Source organism: Delphinapterus leucas, chromosome 2 (assembly GCF_059928025.1).
Source record: "Delphinapterus leucas isolate spDelLeu-1000000601 "Yukka" chromosome 2, BTC_Dleu_Yukka2, whole genome shotgun sequence".
In the NCBI taxonomy this organism is placed as follows: Eukaryota; Metazoa; Chordata; class Mammalia; order Artiodactyla; family Monodontidae; genus Delphinapterus; species Delphinapterus leucas.
The window spans coordinates 36564689-36590550 of record NC_143130.1 but is presented as its reverse complement, the minus strand read 5'-3'; the positions used below and the strand labels follow the sequence as shown (position 1 = coordinate 36590550).

The 25862-nt window shown below is 42.3% G+C and overlaps 1 long non-coding RNA gene across 1 annotated transcript in view; it reads right to left on the bottom strand.

Annotated features, from left to right (window-relative positions):
* Positions 1 to 4157: 4157 nt before the first annotated feature.
* Positions 4158 to 25862, bottom strand: part of LOC149749984 (uncharacterized) — a 44392-nt gene continuing 22687 nt past the window's right edge. Inside the window, exons 2-4 of the long non-coding RNA XR_016391967.1 lie at positions 10031 to 10107; positions 7753 to 7887; positions 4158 to 5292 (exon numbers count right to left, since the gene is read on the bottom strand). This is a non-coding gene — a long non-coding RNA (uncharacterized LOC149749984). The remainder of the gene's footprint in view (positions 5293 to 7752; positions 7888 to 10030; positions 10108 to 25862) is intronic.

Genomic DNA, 25862 nt, shown 5'->3' with positions numbered 1-25862 from the left:
CTTGTCCCCAAAGAGCTTCTCACCTAGCACAGGCAGGGCAGGTGCATGGGTAACTGTAACTCAGAGAGAGCAAATACCACTACAGAAACATAAGATTGAGGCAGGAGATAGATGGGTCCCAGGCTCAGCAGCTGGAGTTTGCCCCGCTGTGGGCAGACACTCCAAAATTGCAGGAGTGAGAGACGAGCTGGGCCCCGCCCAGATAAGAGATAAAAGACCACATATTCCTCACCCTCGAAGTCAAGGAGACCTTCCCGACTACACACGTGCAGAAAGGCTCCTTGGAGGTCAAAAAGGAAAGGGGAGCCACCCTGTAGTAGGTGATGTCAACCTACCCGTAGGCCTCTTCACTAGAATCCACCTTGGCTAAGAGATGCGTGCACACATGGGAGGACCCTGAGATAAATCAAATACGGACTCAGAACCGGGCAAAGCAAGGTGACTGGACAAAGGAAACGGGAAGAAATGCCCCCTATAAGCGATTCTCTCTCTGAGCCTGCCCGTGTGTCTATCCACACATATTCTTTTTCCTAATGAACATTTTACTTGTTTCACTGCTTTCTGTCATTGTGGGATTCTTTTCTGCAAAGCTGAAGGGCCAGGGCCTTGTCACTGGCCACTGGTCTAGTGGCTAGGATGTGGTGCTCTCGCTGCTGTGACCTGACCTCAATCTCTGGCCGGGAACCGGAAGCCCTGCTTCAAGCTGCTGCAGGCCGAGGCCACCTGAGATCAAGATCAGGTGCCACAGGTTACCAGCAGGTCGAGGAGACAGCCTTTCCCAGGATCCAGAAAGGGTTCCTGGAGGGAGATGGGTCTGGGTAAAATGTTGGCAAGTGAACACGCTGCGCCTTCTGGGGAGGGCTCTCCTGGCAGAAGGCGCAGCGTGAGCAGATGTCTGGGGGCGGGGAGACCTGAGGTGCGATGGGGGATGAGACTAGGCACGTTAAGGCAGTGTGGGTATCACAGTCCAGGCCTGGAGGCCAGGCTGGTATGTTCAACTGCGCCTTATTCAGGTGCGATGCTAGTGTCCTAGATCACAAAGGCCAGGCATAAACCCAGCCTAGCCCAGCTCTTCCTGAGAACAGCTTTACTCATCACCACCACCACTACTACCACCGTCACCACTGAAGGCATCTGAGCAGAGAGAAGAAGGAACCTGTCTTAAATCTCACTGGGTTCCACTCTTTCATCTGACTTCTAGGTCAGCTGGGATCCAGAGAGGGAATCCAAGAGCAGACACCAGAGCGAACTCAGGATTCCCAGCCAACCTCACAAACCAACCTCAATATTCCTCACAAACTCGATCCCACTCTAAGGTCTCATGTCAGGGCCATTCAAATACTTTTGTTTAAATCCAGAGTTCAAGGGCTGACTCCGAACTGACATAGCCTTCTCCGTGCTTTTGCAAAAACAAGCCACTTCCCTTTATCAACATTTGTCCCTCACCCCGACCACTGGTGGCTAGAACCCAAAGAACACAAGCGAGGGGCCCAGGCCTGGCGCTCCCCAGGATGTCCCTGTGGCTGCTACCTGCTGCCCGCTGAGCCCTGTGACCTGCCCTGGCTGCCGCCTCTAGGGCGTGGTTGCTTTGGCTTTGCCTCCTGCCTGAGGAATGAGGTGGCTGCTCTCAGAGCGAGCGTTACTTAAGCCAGATACCAGCGTGGGATCGATGTTAAATTCCTTCTTTTTCTTTCAAAATCTCAGGGGTGCTGTCAAATGGTGAGGCCGGTGTGGGGCTTTGGTGATGGGGATGAATGCTTTGGAAGGAGGCAGCCTCCAGCCCTAGATCTGTTATTGCCTTGCTGTGTGACTTGGGGCAGGTGACTGAACCTCTCTGAGTCCTGGTTTCCACTGCAAAAACGTGGGGGTGATAATATACTGTGAAGGATTGAGGATCATATAGGATAATGTATGACAAAGGGTCTGGCTGGTTACCAACAGTGATTGGTGGGGGGTGTCCCATCACTGTTAGAGCTTCATTTCCATATGAAAACGAAGCCAACCCAGTCCAAAGGGGACAATGCTAGACCACACAGTTCATAATAATTTCCACATATTTAGCAAAGATGGCATAAGAGATACACTATAGCAGTGTTTATTGAATGTTTAACCATTCCGATTTCCCATTTTTTCTGAACTGAAAGTCACCTGCTGTGGGTGATGGTCCATTTAGACTACTTTATTAAGAGCAGCCACATGCAAACACCACAGCCAGTGGTGGAGACGATGGTGAAAAGCACAGATGTGGAGCGTGCCCACAGGGAGCTTATGTTTTAGTAGAGGAGACAGAAAAAAAAAAAAAAGGAAATCAACGGACAAAGAAAAAAATTGAAAACTGGAATAGTTGCTGTGGAGGAAAAATGAGGGACTGAGAAGGAGGTTAGGGGATCTTTCTCAGCTAGGGTAGTCACTGATGGGGTCTCTGAGGTGACAGGAGTTAAAACCTAAAAGCTAAGAGGTGTCAGTCACGTGAAGAGTGAGGGTCAGAGGAGACACGTGCAAAGGCCCTGAGGTGGGAGAAAGCATAATGTGTTCAAGGAACCAAAAGAAGGCCAGGGTGGCCCATGTGTAGTGAACACATGTGGATGAGACACGCAGGGCAAGGTTCCTGCAGCCGTGGTGAGTAAGGGGCTTGGACCTGCTTCTAGGTGCACGGGAAAGCCGTCGGCACTTTTTAGGTAAAGATGTGGCAAAATCTAATTTACGTTTTCAGAATGGTTTGGCCTGGGACAAGAGTAAAAGCAGGGAGACCAGCCAGGGAGCTGTTGCAAAAGTCAAAATGAGAGATATGGACGGGTGGCCTAGGCAAGGTCAGTAGGAGCGAAGAGAGGGAGAACGGGGCGGGTTACGGGTGTCTCTTGAGGTGTAACAGGGGCACTCGATGGGCTGGATGTGTGGAGGGAGATCAAGGGAGGAGAGAAGACTGTTTCTTGGTTTCTGGCCTTTGCAACCAGAAAGACAGTGGTGCAAGGGAGATTGTGGGCTGTGAGAAGAGAATCGAGCATTCTATGTTTGAAGGTTAACGGGCATTCGAGTGCAAGGGTGGGGTAGGTGCCTATATATCCGCAGGCGATGGTCTGGACTGAAGTCATCCAGTGGATAAAATCGCCTGGGAGAGTCTGTTTCTGTTTTGTAAATAAGTTCATTTATATCATTAAAAAAAATGAGATTCTGCCTATGAGTGATATCATACCGGTATTTGTCCTATTTACAAAACAGAAACAGACTCACAGATTTTGAAAACAAACTTATGGTGACTAAAGGGGAAACACTGGGCGGGGGGGGGGGGGAGGGATAAATTAAGAGCTTGGGATTAACATACGCACACTACTGTATATAAAATAGATAACCAACAAGAACCTACTATAGGGCTTCCCTGGTGGCGCAGTGGTCGAGAGTCCGCCTGCCGATGCAGGGGACGCGGGTTTGTGCCCCGGTCCGGGAAGACCCCACATGCCGCGGAAAGGCTGGGCCCGTGAGCCATGGCCGCTGAGCCTGTGCTCCGCAATGGGAGAGGCCACAGCAGTGAGGGGCCCGCGTACCGCAAAAAAAAAAAAAAAAAAAAAAAAAAGAACCTGCTATATAGCACAGGGAACTCTACTCAGTATTCTGTAATAACCTATATAGGAAAAGAATCTGAAAAAGAATGGATACATGTATACGTATAACTGAATCACTTTGCTGTACACCTGAAACTAACACAACATTGTAAATCAACTATACTCCAGTAACACTTTTTTTAATGAAAAAAATCGCCTGGGGGATATTAGAGAGAAGGAGAGAAGGTCAGTAACAGAGCCCTAGGGCATCATGGCTTGGAGACGCAGGCAGAAGAGGGACGACAAAGCAGTCTGACAGGTGGAAAGAAAACCAGGAGCTGGTGATGTTTGGGAAGAACAGAGCGGAGCGCGCAGGAGGGGTTATGAGATCTGCGTGCGCAGGAGGCGTGTAATTGGAGCACTAGATCTATTTGTGCAGACATACCCAGGCCTTTAATAGGAGAGCTCAGCTGTCAGAGGCCCTCATTCTGAAACACTTGTAAAGCAGAATGTCAAGGACTTATTCTCTCAGATGAATGACGAACTATTATCCCCTCTTAAAAAGTCATTTAAAGGCCCCTCTGCTGTAACATTACCCGTCCTTTTCTTTGCGGGGGCTGAAGCGAGTCGCCGGAGCCCTTTGAGAAACTGGCTCTCTCTCTCTCCTCCCAGGTGGACCCGGGCTCAGGAGGTGGCAGGTCCTCAGTGAGAAGCCTGCCCTAAGGTGCTCTTCCTTCACTGAGCTTCACTTGACTCACTGTAGCATGAAGATAATAATGCCCATCTCCCGTGACTGTCGTGAAGATTCGGGAAAGCAGTGTGTGCGAAAGGGATTTCCATAGCGCCTGGCACATAGTAGGTGCTCAATAAACAGCAGCTGATCATGATGATGCTCGGGATGCAGTCAGTGGTGTGGCCTTCCTCTCAGACCCTCACGGTCATCCTCAATCCTTCTCTCTCCTTCACTGTCTCTATCCAAAGCATCACTAACCCCACAACCGCCTCCTCTGCTGCTCCTACCCTATTTCAGGTCTCACCACCTCTCACCTGGGTGACTGAAGCAGGCTCCCAATTTGTCTTTTGTTCCAGTTATTTAGTACCCTTGTCTCTTCTGCATACCTGGGCTGCCAAAATTGTTTTTCAAAAACACTGCTCCACTTCAAATCCTCAAGGGAATCCGCACTTAAACGACTCAGGAGAGAATTTAAGCGCCTCGCAATGGCACATGAGGCCCTTCAGAATTTGGCCTCACCGGCCTCATCTTTGACCACTGCCCACCTCCTCCCCACAAGCGGGCCAGTGTCACTCCAGCCGTGAGGAGCTACTCACAACTCTCCCAAAAAGCCATGCTCTTTTGCATCTCAGGTGCTGGCCCCTCAGTCTAGAATGTCGTTTCTTCTCTGCTCATCTTTTAAGACCCATCCCAATTGTTGCCTCCCCTCAGAGACTGTTCCGGCCTCTTCCCCACACTGTCAACCTCTCCCTCCTCTGCTCTTCTCCCATGAACAGAAATTCCTTCCTGACGGTCTGCCGTCCCCCCTGGACTGCGAGCCCCTTCACGGCAGGGGCCCTGACTGATGCCTTCGGTGGGACCCTGCTTGGCCTGTCTGGCACATCGAAGGACTACATCCGTGTGTAGCCAGCTTCTACGTCACCTGTAAGTGAGCACTGGTGGTACCTGCTGAAAGCTCTCCCGCAGATGGCTCTGGTCCTCAGAGTGGCAGAATTCCAAAATGTCCTTTCCCAGAAGATCCTAAATAAAGAGACAAGCTTTAATCATCTCCAATCCCACATTTCATTTTTTTATATCTCACCGTTAGACAAGAGCACTCACATACACCCCCTTCAACCCTTTAGCTCACACCATCATTAGGGGAAAAAAAGTGGATGCAAATTTTCTCTTTGAGCAATCATGGAGCTGGCGTCTGGTACGCTATCCTCAGTCCTTTCGGCATGTTCAACATCGACTTCTAATTTTGCTAAGGCATTAGAGCAGCAGCTTCAAAATGCAATTTTGGAGAGGCAAACTGCAATAAACATTTTAATGAACAAAAAGAACGCAAATGATAGCATGAGGACAGATGTGTTGCCTATGAAAACTGGAATTGTTTAAATGGGGAAACTGCAGCTCTCTCGTGCCTGGAGAAATGCTGTTATCATAAAATAAAATAACTGTACTTGCTAAAAGCCTGTTTACTACCTACCTTTGCTCCTCTATGTTTTATTCAAAGGACCCAGCATTAACCCCAAACAAAAGTGTTTTGCAATGAAACCAACTATAAAAAGATAAACCGTCAAAAGGCAAATGCGTTGTAGAAAAGTGGTCCAGTTGGAAGTGCCTTAAATGGCAAAGGATTTAAACTAAGTCATCGATCAGAACCCAAATCCGCAAATGGCCTCAGTGCGAGCGGACACTGACAGTGGAAAGGAAGTCTTATTTGTGTGCCAAAAAGCATCTAGATGCCCATGGAAGGTGCTGGTGGATAAATGGATCTGGCTGGAAACAGAGGGCCATCAGAGGTTATGGTGATTTTGGAAAGAGATTAATTTTCCCCATCATTCCAATCCAAAATCTGAAGTTTGCATCAACCTAGAGATGTAGAATTATATGAATGGTTCCAATATTTCAATTTGGTCTGTTCTAAAATATATATGTGGGCTTCCCTGGTGGCTGATAAGGAAACTGGGGCTCAGAAATGTAAAGAAAGTGGTCCACTCTTCCGGTTAGTCCAGGGTGTGGCCAAGGCAGTTTGAAACATTTTAGACTCATTGTACTCATGACCTGGAAGGATCTGTGAAATTAAATCTACATGGGGGACTTCCCTGGTGGCGCAGTGGTTAAGAATCCGCCTGCCAATGCAGGGGACATGGGTTCGAGCCCTGGTCCGGGAAGATCCCACATGCCACGGAGCAACTAAGCCTGTGAGCCATAACTACTGAGCCTGTGTGCCACAGCTACTGAAGCCCATGTGCCTAGAGACTGTGCTCTGCAACAAGAGAAGCCACCGCAATGAACCCGCGCACTGCAACAAAGAGTAGCCCCTGCTTGCTGCAACTAGAGAAAGCCCATGTGCAACAACAAAGACCCAATGCAGCCAAAAATTAAATAAATAAAATAAACAAATTTATAAAAAAATATATATATATAATTAAAATACCCATATCAACATACCCCAAACTTTTTTCCTTTTTTTTCTTTCTTTTTTGTTCAAATGCTTTTTATTTTGAAATTTTAAATCTACAGAAAAGTTGAAAGGGTGGTATAATAAACACCTGTGTGTCGTTTAGCTTGATTCATCAATTGTCAATATTTTGCTACATTTGCATTTTTCTCTTTCTTTCATATATATGTAAACATAAATATATAAGTGAAACATAAAATATATAGAAATATCTTTCATATACACATGTATTTTAAAGTTTTTTGTTGAATCATTTGAAAATAATTAGCAGAAATCATGACACTTCTCCCTGAAATATGTATCTCATAAAAATGACACCATCTCACAAATCCATAATATACCATATTATGCCTAAAAAAAATCAATAGCTATTTGATAAAATCACCCATTATTCCATACATATTAACAATCCTCCCAAACATCCTTTATAAGTCTTCAGGCTGAGGACCCAATTAAGGCTCTTACATTACATATTATTATTTTATCTCTTTGGTTTATCTTAATTTGGAACAATCTCTCCTGCCTTTTGGTGTTTCTTATGACTTCTGTGTTTCTCATGGACTTTTTTTAAAGAAAGGCCTTGAAAATGTGCCCCCTGTAAAAAGAGTTTCCAAATACATTTGAGAAACAAGCAGTTAGACAAAATTAATTGAACATCTTTAAGACTTTCAGCATCTTTCACACTAATATACTTTTGAAGTTTCTAAGGAGATTTTCCATTTGGTGTTAATCAAACTTAATTGATCAGAGAGCCTCTTTTTCATAGGGCATCTTAATTCTAGTTTTGAGAAAAATCATTTAGATTAAACAAAGTGGGTAGGGCAAAAAATGGAGAGTTAATTTTAAGCAGTGCAGTGGCATACAATGTTCTTTTTTGCTTTGGAAGGACATTACTGTACCCAGGTAGGGAGATGGATTTTTATCCTGTGTTTCCCTATATTGTGATGTACAATATCTCAAACAAATGAAGTAGGGGCATTTTAAGTAAAACTAAATCTCTAGCTGACTGCCATGAGCTCAAAACCACCTACCTGGGGTTGGTAGCCAATCACACTGATGCATCTTGGGTCCACAAATGTGATGATCCCGTCAGAGTTATGCCGGGATAAGAATTCCGTTGGCACCGACATCCCGCTCATGTCCATGCACACAGGAGAGCTGGTCACCTGGATGGAGAAATCCACAGGGGGGTGGTGATGGAGACTGAGTTAGAGAATGGGAAAAATCCATGTGGATTTTTAAAATAATTAATTAATTAATCAATTAGTTTATTTTTGGCCGCGTTGGGTCTTCGTTGCTGCGCGCGGGCTCTCTAGTTGCGGCGAGCCGGGGCTACTCTTCGTTGTGGTGCGCGGGCTTATTACGGTGGCCTCTCTTGTTGCAGAGCACGGGCTCTAGGCGCACGGGCTTCAGTAGTTGTGGCATGTGGGCTCAACACTTGTGGCTCGCGGGCTCTAGAGCGCAGGCTCAGTAGTTGTGGCGCACGGGCTTAGTTGCTCCGTGGCATGTGGGATCTTCCCGGATCAGGGCTCGAACCCATGTCCCCTGCATTGGCAGGCGGATTCTTAACCACTGCGCCACCAGGGAAGTCCCCCATGTGGATTTAATTTCACAGATCCTTCCAGGTCATGAGTACAATGAGTCTAAAACGTTTCAAACTGCCTTGGCCACACCCTGGACTAACCGGAAGAGTGGACCACTTTCTTTACATTTCTGAGCCCCAGTTTCCTTTTCAGTCCCTGGGAATCAGGAAGCTGTAACCTCATAGGGTGGTTGTGAGGTTCAGAGAGACACTGCACGTCAAACCCTGGCACAACACCTGGCACACAGCTGGTGCTCAGAAATGTTAATACCCCTCCCTTCCCCCACCTTCCCGTTATTAAGGATGGGAAATGAGTCTAAGGAACTGGTCAAAATATTTGGAAAGCCTATATTTGTGAACTGAATTTACCCAGTATTCTTTCTTCCCCATTTGCAAGGAATAACCAATGCTTATCACATGTGAATGGAATAGCTTATTCATCTATCTGAAAATGGTAAGACCTAGGAAACCAGGGATGTGAAAGGTCAGTGTCCTCTGAACTACAGCTGTCACGGCCCCTTCATCAGTACGGAGAAGGCCCTCGATGCCGCAAGGAGAAAGACTGAGTGGCTACTGTGTGTGCCAGGCATGAAGCCAGTGGACTTTATATACATTATTCAGCATATCTAATTCTCAAAAGACTAAAAAGACATATTTTTTGCCCTTGAGGAGCTTGCAAGGAAGGGGACTGCCCTCAACTAACTATACGAAAACAGACAGTGAAGAACTGACGTATGAACGTAACGCCAGGCGTGTAGGGAGGAGGGGGTGATTCATTTTGACTAAGCAGATAAAGGAGTCATTTCACTGGATCTTGAAGGATGAGGAAATAGGAAGTAAACACGAGGAGAAGGAGTTGTAAAAGGAGAAGAAGGGAAACAAGGAAATACCAGGCAGAAGGAACAGCCCGTGGACACCTGCAACCGTGGGGAAGTGCACGGTGGGCTTGTGGAAAGGGCATGCTGTGGTTTGGGAACAGGGCATGAAGGGGGAGGGAGGAGGTGGGGTTGTAAGATGAGTGAGTGCTTTATCCTGCAGACGATGGGGCAACATTCAAGGGGATTAAACAGGGGTGTGAAACAACAAGGTCCTACTGTGTAGCACCAGGAACTATATTCAGTACCTTGTCATAACCTATAATGGAAAAGAATCTGAAAAAGATATATCTGTCTACGCAATGGGTTGGCTAAAACGTTCGTTCGGGTTTTTCCGAAAAACGTGAATGAATGTTTTGGCCAACCCAATATCTATGTGCCTATGTGTCTATCTATGTGCCTATGTGTCAATCTATGTATCTGTCTATCTATCTATCTGTTTATCTATCTATATTTCTATTTATCTTTCTCTATATATCTGAATCGCTTTGCTGTACACCTGAAACCAACATGATATTGTAAATCAACTATACTTGAATAAAAAATATTTTAAAAACCCGGGTGTGATGTGAGCAGAGCTCAACTTTGCAGTAACTGGCGCACATGTGGGGACGGACTGACTCAGGCCCTCAGTGAAGCAAGGACAGCTTGCTTCTGCTGCCCGCAGCTCAGAGTCCCTGCCCCCCTTCTTCTCCCAGATTCAGCCTCATCCTTCTCCCACAGAGCGAGACACAGAACCCAACGATACTGAGGACACAGGAGTTCGAAAAAGGCATCCAAACCTACAGGCTCTTGCTCTTTGCAATAATAAGCCTTCCCTGGAGATCAAAAAGGCTGTGAGCTTTTTCTTACCTGGAGTCTTCCAATTGCCACAAGGCAATATTTACTGCTTTGTCCCACGTCGGCATCTTCTTCGGGTATAGTCATTCCTGAAATGAGAAATGCCAGAGTCATCAATGCCATGTCCAAGATGAATCGTAAAGGGGTAAAAGTGTCCATGATTTTATTTACACAGTCAAAGATACAGATCCACTGTTGACCCTGCAGGGTCTGGGAAGCTGCCAATGAATTAACCACCCCTCGCTCATTTCCTGCTCCTCTCTCTGCCTGATGTCTTTTGATAATTTCACGGTACATTGTCATCCGCATCTGTGGATGATGCAGAGGGATTTAAGGAAGATGAAACAAATTATTCATTTATACATTTGCAAAACTTGGCTAAAACACTTGGTTATAAGAGAAATTTCGGTAAGAAGTGTATAGGGGCACTTCAAATTATGTAAATATTTCACTTATCTGTTGCCAAAAATCAAAGACCATCAGAGGCAGAATCATAAACAAAAACAAAAAACAAAACTCACCAAAACCAAAATGACTAACTTGCCAGGGAAGAGAACATAACCAGTGTTCACCCTTCTGATGTAAAGTCAGGGTTTTCGAGGGATAGAAAGGAGAAACTGGTGATGGGAATGATGATTAAGCACTAAAAACCAGTGCTCTGGACAGGAAGGAATTGGTTAAAACAATCCTCATTGTTGTTGGTTAGAACTGTTGTAGTGAAACAAGCATTCTGCTCTGATATCTCCTAGACGAGAGCTGTTAAGTAGAAAATTCCCTTTTATACTGCATAACACTTAACGTAAGTATTTTCGCACTAGGTCAGATCGAAGGTTCACGGTGATGGAATCACGCAAGCACAGTGACAGCCCATCACTACAGACTGTGAAGGGAGTGTTAACACGACTCTAGCTGTAAGGGCCAGAGAAATGTCACTCCCTCCTCATTCCCACCACCCTCTTCACACTCCTCTCTGCCTCCCCCGCCCCCCCCCCCCCCCCCGGCTGGAGGTAACCAGCCCCTTATGTTTCTGCTTTATCCTTTGCTGTATTTCTTTTGCACAAATGAGCATCTGTCTCCTCTTCTCCTATGAAGGGCAGTGCACTGTAGACGCTCTTTTGGGCTTTGTTTATTTCACTTCACAGTATGTCCTGAAAGTCACTCCGTAATTATTCATAGAGCTCCTCCTTATTCTTTTTTCAGAATTGCATATTGCTGCATTATGTAGAGTAACCAAGGTTGAATACTACCACCCTCTTATGTATGAACATTTAGGTGTTTCCAATACTTTGTAACTACAAACAAGGCTGCAAAGAATAATCTTGTGCACACACACTTTCTTAAGAATTGGAGGTGTAGATACACCCAGAAGATACACCTACCCTAGAAGTGGGATTTCTAGGTTACAAGGTAAGTGTATATGTATGTAGTTTTGTTAGGTGTTGCCAAATTCCCCTCCAGAAGGAGTGTACCAATGTGCATTCCCACCAACAAGGTATGAGAGGCCTTTTTCCCCAGTCTTGGCCAACAGAATATGCTGTCATAATGATTTAATTTTGGTCAGTTGGATAGGTTAGAAATGGTATTTCAGTGCTGTCTTAATTTGCATTTCTCTAATTATGAGTGAGTCTGCACATCATTTCATATGTTTGAGGATTAGTTTTGTATCTTACCTTTTAGTGAATTGTCTATTTGTGTATCTTCCCCATTTTTTTAAAAAGGTTTTCTTTCTTTAATTTATATATTTTTTGCTGCATTGGGTCTTCGCTGCTGTGCCTGGGTTTTCTCTAGTTGTGGCGAGCAGGGGCTACTCTTCATTGAGGTGTGCAGGTTTCTCATTGTGCTGGCTTCTCTTGGTGCAGAGCATGGGCTCTAGGTGCACGTGCTTCAGTGTGGCACATGGGCTCAGTAGTTGTGGCTCACGGGCTTAGTTGCTCTGCAGCACGTGGGATCTTCCTGGACCAGGGCTCAAACCCGCGCCCCCTGCATTGGCAGGCGGATTCTTTTTTTTTTTTTTTTTTTTTTGCGGTACGCGGGCCTCTCACTGCTGTGGCCTCTCCCGTTGCGGAGCACAGGCTCCGGATGCGCAGGCTCAGCGGCCATGGCTCACGGGCCCGGCCACTCCGCGGCATGTGGGATCTTCCCGGACCGGGGCGCGAACCTGTGTCCCCTGCATTGGCAGGCGGACTCTCAACCACTGCGCCACCAGGGAAGCCCGGCAGGCGGATTCTTAACCACTGCGCCACCAGTGAAGTCCCCTTCCCATTTTTCTATTGGGATTTTGATCCTTTGCCCCTCAATTTTCAGGAGTTCTTCGTATATCAGGCATATTAAGCCTTTGTGGTATATGTTGTGAATATGTTCTCCCAGGTGGGCCTTTGTCTTTTGACTTCCCTTACGATGATTGAAAAAATTTATAATTTTTATGTAGTCAAATTTATCAATCTATTACCTCTAGTATCTGAGCCATAATTAGAAAGCCATTTCCTACACCAGGGTTAAAGAGAAAGTCAGCCCTGTTTTCCTCTGACATTTTATGGTTTCCTTTTTTACATTTAGATCCCTAATCCATGTGGAGCTATTCTTGTGTAGCGGTGTGAGATATATTGGATTTAATTTTATCTTTTTCTAAATGGCTATCCAGTTGTCCCACTAACATTTATTAAAAATGCAGTGATTTGAGATGCCACCTTTATCATACTATAAATTCTAATATGTATTTGGGTCTAATACTGGGCTTTCTCTTCTATTCCACAGGCCAACTGTCCATCAAGCATTAGTACCACAGGATTTTAATTACAGAGAATTTATTGTATGTTTTAGTATCTGGCAGGGCTATTCCTCCCTTGTAGTTTTTCATTGTTTCTTGCCTATTCTTAGACGTTTATTTTTTCACATGAACTTAGTATCAACTTATTTAACTCCATAAATAGCTTGCTGTTATTTTTATTAGGACTGAATTAAATTTATAAATCAACTTCGGGAGAACTGACATCTTTATAAAGTTGAATTGTCCCACTCAAGAACAGGGGATGTTTTCCATTTGTACGCCTGCTTTTGTGTCTCCCAGAACTGTATTAAAAATTTCCTCATATATACTTGTACTTTGTATACTTATGAAAATTCCTAAGTACTTAAATTTTTTAAAAAATTTAAGTGTAAATGACATATTAGTTTCAGGTGTACAACACAGTGACTTGATATTTTTATAAAATGATCACCACAATAAGTCTAGTTACCATCTGTCACCTTAAAAGTTGTTACATTTCCTATGCTGTACGTTACATCCCTGTTACTTATTTATTTGATACCTCTGGCATTCGTTTATCCTCTGTATCTATGAGTCTGTTTCTGTTTTACCTTGTTTATTTGTTCGTCTTGATTTTTGGATTCCACATATAAGTGAAATCATATGGTATTTGTCTTTTTCTGCCTGACTTATTTCACTTAGTGTCAATATAATACGCTCTAGGTCCAACCAGGCTGTCACGAATGGCAAGATTTCATTTTTTTTTTTATGGCTGAGTAATATTTAGTTGTGTATATATACCACATCTTTTTTATCCAGTCATCTATCAATGGACACTTAGGTTGCTTCCACATCTTGGCCACTGTGAATAATGCTGCAATGAACATAAGGGTGCATATATCTTTCTGAATTAGTATTTTTGTTTTCTTTGGAAAAATGCCCAGAAGTGGAACTGCTGAATCAGATGGCAGTTCTATATTTAATTTGTTGAGGAACCTCCATTTTGTTTCCATAGTGGCTGCACGAATTTACATTACCACTAACAGCGCATGAGGGTTCTCTTCTCCACATCCTTGCCAACACTTATTATTTGTTGTTTTTCTGATAATAGCTATTCTGACAGGTGTGAGGTGATTATCTCACTGTGGTTTTGATTTGCATTTCCCTGATGATTAGTGAGGTTGAGCATCTTTTCATGTGTCTGTTGGCCATCTGTAGTCTTCTTTAGAAAAATGTCTATTCAGATCCTCTGCCCAATTTTTAATTGGGTTGTTTGCTTTTTTGATGCTGAGTTGTATGAGTTCTTTGTATATTTTAGATATTAACCCCTTATCAGATATATCATTTGCAAATATCTTCTCCCATCCAGTAGACTGCCTTTTCATTTTAATGCTAGTTTCCTTCTCTGTGCAAAAGCTTTTTAGTTTGATGTAGTCCCATTTGTTTATTTTTGCTTTTGTTTCCCTAGCCTAAGGAGACATATCCAAAAAAAAAATTGCTAAGATGGATGTCAAAGAGCATAGTATATTTAGTTCACAGAGTTTTATGGGTTCAGGTCTTACATTTAAGTCTTTTATCCATCTTGCTTTTTTTGTGGTATGGTGTGAGAAAGTAGTCTAGTTCGACTCTTTTGCACGTGCTGTCCATTTTCCCAACACCATCACATATATGTACGCCTTGCTGGCCTTCAATGCCTGATGTCTGGGGGCTTGTCTTCCTGATGCAGGACTCTCAGTCCAGGGAGTCCGATGTGGGGCTTGGACCCCTCACTCTATGGGGAGAATTTCTGCAATTGTGATTATCCTCCTGTTCGTGGGTCACCTCCCTGGGGATGTGGGTCTTGACTATATGGCATGTTTGCCCCTCCCACCCATCTTACTGTGGTTCCTTCTTCTTTTTTTTTTTTTTTTTTGCGGTACGTGGGCCTCTCCCGTTGCGGAGCACAGACTCCAGACGCGCAGGCTCAGCGGCCATGGCTCACAGGCCCAGCCGCTCCGCGGCATGTGGGATCTTCCTGGACTGGGGCACGAACCCGTGTCCCCTGCATCAGCAGGCAGACTCTCAACCACTGCGCCACCAGGGAAGCCCCTGTGGTTCCTTCTTTATCTCTTTAGTTGTGGAAAATCTTTTCTCCTAGTCTTCAGGTTGTTCTCATTGGTAATTGTTCTGTAAATAGTTGTAATTTTGGTGTGCCCATGGATGGAGGTGAGCTCAGGGTCTTCCTACTCGCCCCATCCTAAGTATTTCACCTTCCTTCTTGCTATTATAAATGGGGTTTTCTCTACCCTTATGCTTCTGTGTATTGTTTATGTATACAAAGACTATTGACTTTTGTATATTAACTTTGTATTGTGTTACTTTACTGAATTATTGCTTCAGTTAATTTTATTATTGATTCACTGGGCTTTTGTAGGTATATTATCATATAATTTAAAATAGAGATAGTTTTCCTTCTTCTTTACACCGTTTTTGCCTCTGATTTCTCTTGTTTAATTACATGGGCTAATATCTCTATTACAATGTTGACTAGTAGTAGAGATAGTGGGTGTTCTTGCCTGGTTTCTGAACTTAGTGGAAATGTCTCAAGGGTTTCTCCACTAAACAAGATACCTAAAAAATTATCTCTGAATTACTGTTTCGCATTTTTGAAAATCTCTTTAATGCCTTGCTTCATAGTAGATAGCTGTATTCTATTATCTGCTGTGCATAAAGTCTATTACAATATGTTGTTTTACTTGAGGAATATGAAGAAAATACAGCCTCACATGGAGGCTAGTTGGAGGGGGAGAAGTTTTTTAAGGTAATTATTGGTATTCTTCTTTGACATTTTCCTGAACCTTGACAAGTGATAGTTTCTTAAAGGTTAATTGAAATGTGATTCACTGACTATATCAATGAATTTTTCATACTCTGTTACATGAGAATAGATTGGTCTAACACTTTGACTGGATCTTTCACCCATACATGATTCTGAACATCATGCATTGGTCATTTGGAAAAAACTGGTTTACCAAATTACACAGATCTTCTAAATGTTGACACATTACATTATACAACATAAAAAAAAAATCACACTTGTTAATTTCACCATGTATCGCATCAGAAGATATGGTTAGGTATTGGTCATGATTATGGTGGTGGCTACAACTTTTCCAAAACTCAAACTTTCACTGAAAAGTTTGAATTTTATCACTGACAGCAAATACTATCAACTGCTTTCCTTGAAGTGACAGAGGATCATTCTAACTTTTTAAGAAAACTACCTGCCAAACACACAAGTTTGAATAACCATAGTTTGTTGTCATTCTTTCACGTAAAAACACGGTGTCTGTGAAAAAAGCAGCTAGTTCAGCTCACAACTCAAACAACTGCACGAGCGCTTTTCCTTGACACAACCAGCATGCTTTGGTATGCAGCAGAGGTCACTTTATACATACTGACAATTTCAGACTTTAGTACAATTAATATTATTAATCTTTTTACTTCTTCATCAAGGACATTCTCAAGTGAAACCAGCACTTTTAAATTAAATTTTGAAATTAATTTTTCCTGCAAGTGCATGGTGATAAACCCCAAGCACGAGAAATGTGAAAATTACACCAGGGCACATCATAAATGTCTCAAAACCAGTGAGGAAGAGAAAGTCTTCAGGACTTCCCTGGTGGTGCAGTGGTTAGGAATCCGCCTGCCAATGCAGGGGACACGGGTTTGAGCCCTGGTTGGGGAAGATCCCACATGCCATGGAGCAACTAAGCCCATGCGCCACAACTACTGAGCCTGTGCTCTAGGGCCCGCGAGCCATAACTACTGAAGCCCGCGCGCCTAGAGCCTGTGCTCCGCAACAAGAGAAGCCACTGCAATGAGAAGCCCGCACACCGCAACGAAGAGTAGTCCCCGCTCGCCTCAACTAGAGAAAGCCCACGCGCAGCAACGAAGACCCAACGCAGCCAAAAATTAATTAATTAAAAAGAAAAAAAAAGAGAAAGTCTTCAAAGAATCCAGAGGGAAAAAAAAGAGACATGTTTACATACAAAGGAACAAAGATAAATATGACAGCTGATTTCTTGTCAGAAACAATGTAAGTAAGAAGATAATATTTTAAAGTATTGAAAAAAAAATCCTGTCTACTTAGCATTCTATATCAAGTGAAAATATCTTTCAAAAATAAAGGTGAAATAAAGACTTCTTCAGACATACAAAAGCTGAAACAGTTCAGCACCAGCACACCATCATTATTAGAATGTTAAAACCATCTTTATGCCACAGGAGAAATAACACCACATGAAAATATGAATCTACACAAAGGAATGAAAACCACTGGAAACGGTAACCATGAGTAAATATGTAAGTTTATTTTTTCTTTTTTTTGGCCACACCACGCGGCATGCAGGATCTTAGTTTCTTGACCAGGGATTGAACCCAACCGCCAAGGAATTTCCAAGATTATTTTCCTATGAAATAAATCAGTAACATAAAAGCCAGGAGGGGAAAAAATGGATGCACACTATTGTGAGATGGTTATACTGTATGTGAAGTGGTATAATATTGCTTGAAGATAGACTCTAATAAGTTAAGATGCATATTATAAGCGCTACAGCAACCATTAAGATACCAAAACAATTACAGCTAATAATTCAAAAAAGGAGATACAATGAAATCCTAAAAAAATTCCAAAAGAAGGCAGGAAAAGAGGAAAAAGGGAACAAAGGACAAATAGGAACATAGAAAACGATACATAAATGAACCATAACAATAATCACATTAAATATAAATGGTCTAAATGCCCCAATTAAAAGGCCAAGTTTATCAGATTGGATAAAAAAGCAAGACTTAACCATATGCTGCTTAGAAGAAATACTAAAGATCTAAGTTCAAGCTTATTTGTGTCTTAGATGGTTTTTAAACCCTCTTGGGGGTAGTATCCATATTCTTCAGTTTCACTTCATGGAAAGTTCTCTAGCATGGTATATGCCACTGACAATATATGACACAGAAGTCAGGATCCTGGAGCCACACTGGCTAAGCTCCATCTTAGCCTGCATTAAAATGAGGTCCGTGCGACGTCTCTACACCCACCTTGGGAGAGGCCTCTACGTGCTACAGTGCTCACGAGTGGTACGGCAACTACTGTCATTGACTGCAGTTCCAGAAATTACTTGAGAAGGAAGTTAAAGTGTTAGAAGACTGAACGCACTGATTCATGTCCTCCTTCACTGATTTGTTCATGCCCATCTTGATAAATAGTCTTATTCAAGAGAGGGCTGCAGGAGAAACAGTGACTGTAAGCAACCGTCCCATCCACTCTTTTATCCTCACGCTCTCCCCACGCCCAACTCTTCTTCCACTGAATCTGGCTGACAGTGGAAAAAGTCTCGAGGGGCCACTTGACTCACACCACTCCTCAGGTTCTGTGGTCTAAACCAAGTTCAGATCCGAGTTTTTCGAATTCTAGTTTTTCCAGAAAATGGACAAGTGGGTATCTTGGTTTAGGGTCAACCCAAAAGCAGAGCCTGAGACAGGACTTCAGTGCAGGTAGTTTACACGGGAGGTGAGCCCAGGAAAGGAGGGGTGAGACAGTGAGGAGAGTGAAAGAGAAAAGGAAGAAACGCCAAGATCAGGGAAGCGCCTCCACACTCTGGGCTTTGCCTACAACTGGGCCAACTGTGACCCTTGCAGGGGAGTCCCTGGTGCAGAGGAGAAAGACACCACATCGTTTTGGCTTTTAAAAATATATATATATATATTTATTTATTTGGTTGTGCCAGGTCTTAGTTGCGGCAGGCGGGCTGCTTAGTTGCAGCAGGGGGGCTCCTTAGTTGCGGCATGCATGTGGGGTCTAGTTCCCTGACCAGAGATCAAACCCGGGCTCCCTGCATTGGGAGTCTTATCCACTGTGCCACCAGAGAAGTCCCAGACACCACATCTTGACATGGGATGCTGTCAGCCTGAGGTGAGTCTGAGCTCGCCTGCTGCATGCAGCTGAGGCTGAAGTGCCGTAGGGCACCAGTGGTGTCTGTTAGAGTGACCCAGCCTCTTCTGCCCTCTGCTTCCTTGTCTGAAATGGGTATGAAATAGCTCACGTCATGCTGTGAGGCTTGAATGAGAGGATGCGTGGAGTCCCCAGCCCAAGGCCCGAATGTCAGCTTCTTTCTCGCTTCCCTGACCTCACTCCCCAACTGCTGGTAGCAGGTACATCTGTGGGCAGTGGGCACAGATGCATCTTTGCCACACTTAGGATGAGGGTGCAATACCATTGGCCAGAACAGGAAGCAGAGAGGACAGCATGAAGAAACCATGTTTTTCTGTTCTATCCTTTGGAGGAATCGGGCAGGATGAGGCTCTCATTGGCTGATACTTGAGACCATCTGCCTAGAGATATCACAACCCATTTGTTGATTCGTTCTTTATTCCACCAGTGTTGACTGAGAATTTTCGCAGATTTTAAAAAAATAGCCACAAATGCTCTTTACGTACCTTCTATCAAGAGTTGAAGTTAGATTCCCTTGTGACTACTTTGACCAATAAAATACAGTGGAAGTGACACTGTTTGGCTTTTAGACAAGGGGTCCCCGACACTGAGAAGCAGAGACGGGTCATCCTTACTGCACCCTGTGTCAACCCCTGGCCCACAGAAGCTGCGAGTATAAATAAAATAGTGGTGGTTTTATCAATAAAATAAAATAAGGTGTCTCAATTAGAAGGTGCATCAGTCTAGAAGCGTAGAGGAAGGGAGTTGATGGGGGCCCAAGCTACAAGTCCTTTAAGTGTATAAACAGGCTCATTTGTAAGAAGGCATTTTAATCCACCAACTATGATTATGTTAAAATAATCCCTTGGCTTTGCACAAATGAGGTGGAAAGTTGCGACTTATTAAATAAATAGTTTGGGCCTTCACGTGGGCAAGTAATCTTTAGTTGTGAATGAGATCCAAGTATGTGTTTGCAAAATTTCCAGAAAATCTTCAGCAAACCCAAACTTCCTTAAAGGAATTTATTTATGTGCCTGTCTGAATGGTCTCCTTAAGACATTGGACTCAGTTTTCCCATGAAAGGGTTGGCATCTAACACAGTGGAGACAAACATTTGTAAAGGCGGCTCTGACACAATCCCACGAGCAGCTGTAGGGATCCAACTGCCAAGAAAGCTGTGATCATCGTTGCTCAGACCACCAGGGTCTGGAGGTGGCTGCGGATAACCACAGGAAGGCAGGGGCAGGCTCTGGCACTGGCAGGTGGAAAGGATTCGGGATCAAGCCCTCACATGCTTTTCTGATGAAATGCCTCTGACAGGGCAGTGATATGCGATCTCCAGATTATCATCCAGATCTTTGGATTTTCTCTATTTTCCAAGCGTTGCTTGGGTAATGCTCTCAAGCTACACATGATCTTTTAAAGGGGTTTTGACTTTCAGTACTCAACAATAAAAAGACAAATATCCCCAATTAACAAAAGGGCAAAGGATCTGAACATTACTCTCAAGAAAGTATATGAATGGCTAGTAAGCATGCGAAAAGATACTCAACATCATTAGTCATCAGAGAAATGCAAATCGAAACCATAGTGAGATACCACTTCATACCCTTTAGGATGGCTCTAATAAAAAAAATGCAATAACAAGCGCTGGTGAGGATGTGGAGAAATTGGGACCCTCATATACCGCTGGTGGGAATGTAAAATGGTGCAGTCGGTTTGGACAACAGTCTGTCATTTCCTCATGAGGTTAAACACTGAGCTACCATATGACCCAGAAATTCCACTCCTAGGTATGCACCCAAGAGAAATGAAAACATAACGTCCACACAATCACATGTACATGAATGTTCACAGCAGCAATATTCACAACAGCCCCAAAGTGGAAACAATCCTAATGCCTGTTAACTGATGAATGGATAAACAGAATGTGGCAAACCAAGGCACTGGAATATTATTTGGCAACAAAAAGGAAATACTGACACATGCTGCAACATGGATAAACCTTAACAACACCATGCTAAGTGAAAGCAGTCAGTCACAAAAAGTCACATATTCCATGAGTCGATTTATATGAAATGTGCAGGACAGGCAAGTCCACAGATACAGACAGTAGATTAGTGGTTGCCTAGAATTGGGGGGAAACAAGGCATAGCTGCTAATGGGTATGGAATTTCTTTCTAGGATAATGAACATGTTCTAAAATTATTGCTAATGATAGTTGCCAAACTACGTGAATATACCCCAAACCACTGAATTGTACACTTCAAGTTGTACACTTTATGATATGTGGATTATATCTCAATGAAGCTGGTACAAAAACAAGATTTTGAAAAAAAAGGGAGTAGAAATAAGGGGAGTAAAAAAACCACTCATAAGACCTACCACAAAAATATCAAAAGTGATGTCTTGGTATATTTCCGTCCAGTCTTTTTGGAGCAAATTTAGAAAACTATAGATAAATAAAAGGACAAACATTAAAAGTTAACCTTAATTATGTTAATATCCTTATGTCCTTTACTGTGTGTATATGTGTATAATAAAATGTCTTTTTTTTTCTTATATTGTTTTATAATCTACTTTGGAAACTTTCCAGCTTACTGAGAAAACCTTTCACTGTGTTGAAACATTTTTGTGTTTTCATTTTTCTTGTATGGATGTGCTGTGATTTGTTTAACCCAATCTCTCTTATACTTAACGCATTTAGTTTTTCTCCAGTTTTTCACACATACAAGAAATACAATTACTTGCATCCTTCTAGACAAAATCTTGGAGCATGTGAATGATTTCTTTAGCATAAAAACCCTTGGAGTGAAATTACCAGCTCAAAGAGTATAAATGGTACTTTATTACTAGTTGTATTTGCTTCTCTCTGATTTTCTTTGAACATGTATTTGTTTTCCATTTGTTCTTTTATGGACAGCCTGTACGTGATTTTTGCCATATAAAAGTTCTGTTTGCGGGTTTTTTCCACATTGATTTTAAAACTCTTGTTATATATTAAGAATATAGGACTTCCCTGGTGGTGCAGTGGTTAAGAAGCTGCCTGCCAATGCAGGGGACACGGGTTTGAGCCCTGCTGCAGAGCAACCAAGCCCGTGCACCACAACTACTGAGCCTATGCTCTAGAGCTCACGAGCCACAACTACTGAGCCTGTGTGCCACAACGAGTGAAGTCCGCGCGCCTAGAGCCCCTGCTCCGTAATAAGAGAAACCACCGCAATGAAAAGCTCATGCACCGCAACGAAGAGTAGCCCCCGCTCGCGGCAACTAGAGAAAGCCCACGGGCAGCAACGAAGACACAACGCAGCCAAAAAAAAAAAAAGAAAAAGAATATATATGGGTCTCATATAAGTTACTTTCTATATTTTTTTCCTTTAAAGTGTTTTCTTTGTTTATTTCTGCAGAGAGTATGATTAAAGTATAGATAATCAAAACTGTCAGTTTTTACTCTGTGGTTTTTGTCTTTGGGGGTCATTCTTTGAAAAGCACAACCTCTATCCTAAGATTATGTAAAATATTCACCCATATTTTCATACAGTACTTTTATAGTTTCATATTTACCTTTAATAAATCTGAAACTTATTTTTGATATGCTGTATTTGATGGTTTTCCAAATGATCAGTCAGTTGTCCTCAAACTATGTACTAATTTTTTACTTTCTAACTGAAAATGCATCTTTCATCACACACCACATTTCTAAAGATACTTGGGTCTGTTTTAGGTCTTTTATATTTGTTCAGTAATTGGATTTATAAAATTCATTGATCACATCTTAATTATTTAGGCTTTAAAAAATATTTTCACATATGGTAAGGCAATTACTCCCCAGTACTCTGTTAATCAAAATTTTATTAGCTACTTTTGGGCTTCCCTGGCGGTGCAGTGGTTGAGGGTCCGCCTGACGATGCAGGGGACACGGGTTCGTTTCCCAGTCCGGGAAGATCCCACATACCGCGCGCGGAGCGGCTAGGCCCGTGAGCCATGGCCGCTAAGCCTGCGCGTCCGGAGCCTGTGCTCCGCAACGGAAGAGGCCACAACAGTGAGAAGCCCGCGTACCGAAAAAAAAAATGTTATTAGCAACTTTTATATTTATTTGACCATGTGAATTTCAGAATTAATTTTCAATTAAAAGAAATCCCATTGGGGCAATTATTAAAGCTGTATTAAATTTATAGATTGGTTTAGAAAAAACTGAAATCATTGTAATACTTAAACCTTTATATCAAAGAATACACGTGACTCTCCACTTAGCTATATTCATATATAATTCATATATTAGCTACATTCATATCCTTCAATATTATTTTGTAGTTTAAGTGAAGAAATCTTCTACAATATATTTCATGTTAATGTTATTGGCATGTATTTTAAATTGTTGCTATTTTTATAGATGGGTATTTTTTCATATGCTATTGTCTAATGTGTTACTGATTTTTTTAGTATTTCCTAAATGGCTTTGTATTCAATTTTCTAAAAGATTTTCAGTAGATTGGATTTGGTTCTTCAGGTAATCATATCATTTGCAAGTAATGTTAAGTCTATCATCATTTTCTTTCTTTTCTTCCTTTCAATTAGTTATGCTTTATTTCCTTTCCTTTTTAAAAATAAATTTATTTGTATATTTTTGGCTGCATTGGGTCTTCATTGCTGTGTGCAGGCTTTCTCCAGTTGTGGCACGCAGGCTCAGTAGTTGTGGCTCACGGGCCCTAGAGTGCAGGCTCAGTAGTTGTGGTGCACGGGCCAGGTCGCTCCACAGCATGTGGGATCTTCCTGGACCAGGGCTCGAACCCGTGTCCCCTGCACTGGCAGGCGGATTCTTAACCACTGCGCCACCAGGGAAGTCCCTATTTCCTTTCCTTATTTTATTGTCTGGAGCAGAAATTCCAAAACAATGTTGATTAATAGAGGTGATACTGATCACTCCTCTCATATTCCTCATTTTAATTAGAACCCTTCTAATATTTCACCATTCTGCAAGATATTGATTGTTGGTTTCAGATATTTGTTTTGTCCGCATTAAGGAAACATATTTCTATTGTTGGTTTACAAAAACTTTTTATTTTAAAAAATTAATAGCTAAAATTAATTAGCTCTCCTCCTTTTAAATTACATTAACAGATTTCCTAATGTTAAAGCACTAAGGTAGTCTTGTAATTAATATGTATACGTATAACTGTTAATTTGATTTGCTAACATTGCATTTAGCACCTGTATGTTCATAAATGAAATTGGGTTCATGGTTTTCTTTTTTAAAATGCCCTTGTCTGTTTTTGTATCAAAGTTGTGCGAACTTTAAGAAACGAGGCAGTACACATGCTATCTCTTCCTATGCTTTTTAAGTGTCTAAATAATTTGCTCATAAAACCTCTAGGCCTTGCACCATTAGGGAGAGCAGTTCTTTGTCAGCTTTTGCAATTTCTTGCCAAGTTTTGATCTCCTCTCATTAAAAAAAGAAAACAAAAACCTTTCTTTGATTTGATTTTCCCAGAAATTAGCTTTCTTCCCAAAGATTTTAGCATGTATCAATCTAAATCATGCACACTATGCTTATAAGGTTTTTAACTTTCTCTGATAAATCTATTCACCCTTAACATGCGCTTCTTTTCTTTCTTTTTTTTAAAAAAGTTAGGAATAGACTTGTCAGAGGTTTTCTCTTTTACCAGTCTTGATGAATAACTATTTATCAATAGGATAAAAATTTTGTTTTCTAGTTTAATTTTTAGCATTTCTATTTTTTCATTAATTCTATCCTTTTAGCTTGCTCATGGTATTTTGTTATTCTTTTTCCATGTTTGTAAGTTAAATAAGTTCTATTTTCATAAGTTAAATACCTAGTTTTCCCACACTTAATAAGAAAAGCATTTCAAGCCACAACTTTCCTATAAACACTGTTTTGGCCACATCCACTAAGTCTTGATATGGAACGGGGCCACGGTGGTTAATTACAAAATAGTCTTTAATGAGAGTTTAATTTTGATTTCCATCCTGCACCAAAAGTCAGCCAGGATAGGTTTCTTTGTACAAATACCATAACTGGTTTACCTTTTCATAAGGACACAAGTTGTATTGGATTAGGGGCCCACACTACTCTGGTATGATCGCATTTTAACTTAATTACATCTGCAAGGACTCTATTTCCAAATAAGGTCACATTCTGAAGTACTAGACATTAGGGTTTCAACACATGAATTTTGTAGGGGGACCCATTTCAACCCAAAACACCTCTGTGAATACTCTATTCTTGGCCTTTCTAACAGGTTAGACATGACACAAACCTAGCATATGAACTGGGAGAACCCGTTCCTGTACTCATGACAAGTGTCACTAATTGGTTATGGTATATTTTCCCACTAGTTATTGAAGCAGACCCAAAACAGTTCATCAAAGTGGGCCATAAAATAAAACGTATTTGCCGCCTCTGTTTTCTTAGCTTAGTGTTTTATTATAAAATTGTACAAATTATTTCAATAGTAATGATTAAATAACAATTTAAAATAGTGGTATTAGTAAACCTGGGTTCCTTCTGAGTAGGTATTGCAGGGTACATGAGCGGAAGATGCAAAGAGAAATTTAGTCACCAAACACTCACCAGGCCCCCTTTGTGTTCTAAGCCCTGTGCTCAGTAGCTTAAATAATACAGAGATGCATATGATCTGGTCCTTGCCTTCCAGGAGCGCTGTTATAAGCAGGGAAGACAGACAGATGCAAAAAAGCTATAATGAAAAGTTCAACATGACACAAATAGCTTGGCTGGGAAGTTGTTGGGAGAATACTGGTGAAGGCTTTATAGACAAGGATTCATCAGAATTGGGTGTGTCTGTCTGGTGGAACCGGCGGAGACTGGGGAAAGATGTCTCCAGGGATGGCGTCAGGGGGAAGAGGGTGAAGTATGGTGTCTTAACGAGTCGGGCACAGTTCCATATAGCGTCAAGGCTCTGAGTCCCATGCAGAGAGGGCAGAGGCTCCAAATAAATGTTTCTCATGTAAGAAAAAAGCCTACAAAAGCACCTCATCCATCAACAAATTATATGTTTATCAATCTCAGCAAACCAGAATAAGGTCTCTACGCAGCCCTAACAGACATGTCAAAGGCCGTTCGCTACAGCCTGGGCACTTTACTCTCAGGA